This window comes from Cyprinodon variegatus, unplaced genomic scaffold, assembly GCF_000732505.1.
Source record: "Cyprinodon variegatus isolate N-32 unplaced genomic scaffold, C_variegatus-1.0 Scaffold5, whole genome shotgun sequence".
Taxonomy (NCBI): Eukaryota; Metazoa; Chordata; class Actinopteri; order Cyprinodontiformes; family Cyprinodontidae; genus Cyprinodon; species Cyprinodon variegatus.
Window position 1 is genome coordinate 3158646 of NW_015150458.1, and position 2002 is coordinate 3160647.

A 2002-nucleotide genomic window follows, 5' to 3' on the forward strand; every position below is an offset into this window, starting at 1 on the left:
GTTTCCGTGGTGTTCTGCATACTGGGCTTTTCTGAAACCCATCATGACAGAACACTGCGGCCAAACACAAGGCCCAGCAGATCACCTCCGTCGTCGGTTGGAGGAGCAAGATGCTCAAATCCAAGGACACGCTCAGGCCCTTCGTTAGTTGAACACCCACATTGAATTACAGAACCAAATGATTCAAAGCTATGTTAACTACATGAGCAGTGCAAACGTCACGTCGGCAGCACAACCGTTTCCGGGTCCAGTTCCGCCTCCGAGGTCACCGGCTGTGACGTCATCACCTGAGTTCCGCCCTAGTCTTCCTGAAAAGTTTTCAGGTAATATGAAGGACTGTAAGGGATTTTTGTTTCAATGCCATCTAATTTTTCAAAACTCTCCTGGCAGTTTCCCAACTGAGCAAAAGAAAATAACATTTATTCTGTCCCAACTAACCGGACGAGCCCTAGAGTGGGCGGAGGCAAGGTTTGCCTCCGAAGACAGTCTCCGATGTCAATTTTCTGATTTTGTTTCTGAATTTTCCCAAATATTTAACCAAGAATCTGACCAAACGATTGACTCTCGAGCTCTTTTGAACCTTAGACAGGGAAATTCTTCTGTAGCTGATTTCTCCATCAACTTCCGGGTCAAAGCCGCAGCTTCCGGATGCAATCAATGTGCTCTCAAAAGTGCATATTTCAAGGCTTTAAATGAAAATATTAAAGATGAACTTTCAACCCTCGACGAACCAGCAACACTAGAGGAATTAATCCGCCTGACTATTAGGTTGGATAACAGAATCCGAGCTAGAAACAGCTCAAAACCAAGGAATCAAGGTTTTTTTGAGTCAGCCTCTGCATCTAATAATGCAACCGTTTTCTCTGGTCCAACAGAACCCGTTTCCAAGCCGAGGTCTAAGACCCAGTCACTCTCTTTGCCAGTTCAGGCCTCTCATGCAGTGGAGTCGGAAGCCGAACCCATGCAGGTTGGACATACGAGGCTAACTCCTGAGGAAAGGCTAAGACGTTTCAGGGGCAAGCTATGTATCTACTGTGGTGAGAATGGCCAGTTCATCGCTTCATGCCCAGCTAAATCAAAAGCCGGGGCCCGTCAGAGGATCTGAGGAGTCTGACGGGCCATGTAAACTCTGAAAAAACTCCTCGCCTGATGCTCCCAGCCACCCTGTTTTTCTCAGATCAGAATCTTACACTATCTGCCTTCATCGATTCAGGCTGTGAACGGAATTTGATTGACTCCAACCTGGTTCAGCAGCTACAAATTGAAACTATTCCTCTAACCCAGCCTCTCAGTGTCTCCGCAATCGATGGGAAGAGACTCCACCAGGTTACCCACCAAACGCAACCCCTCGAGCTGTTAATCTCAGGTAACCATCGTGAAACCTTAACATTTTTGGTTCTTCCCTCTGCATGTTCTCCTCTGGTGCTTGGGTTTGAGTGGCTGGAACGACATAACCCCCATATTAACTGGACAGATCGCCATATTGAATCTTGGTCGACCTCATGTCATGAAACGTGCCTCCGTTCGGCAGCTCCCTCTGTGAGGTCTCCTAGAGGCGGGGGGGAGATGGACTCTCCTGACCTTGCTTCTGTCCCTTCCGAGTACCATGATCTGGCTCCTGTCTTCAGTAAGGTCAGTGCTACGTCCCTTCCACCTCACAGACCATATGACTGTGCGATCGAGCTTTTACCAGGAGCTCCCCTACCCAGCAGCACACTTTACAATATTTCCAAACCGGAACGTGAGACTGGAGAAATATATTAACGAGTCATTAGCTGCTGGAATAATCCGTCCCTCTTCTTCTCCGTTGGGTGCTGGTTTCTTTTTTGTTGGCAAAAAGGATGGTTCACTAAGACCTTGTATCGACTACAGAGGCCTGAACCAAATAACTGTTAAGAATAAGTACCCACTTCCATTACTAGCATCAGCCTTCGAACCAGTACAAGGGGCTACAGTCTTTACTAAGCTCGATTTAAGGAACGCCTATCACCTTCTCAGAATA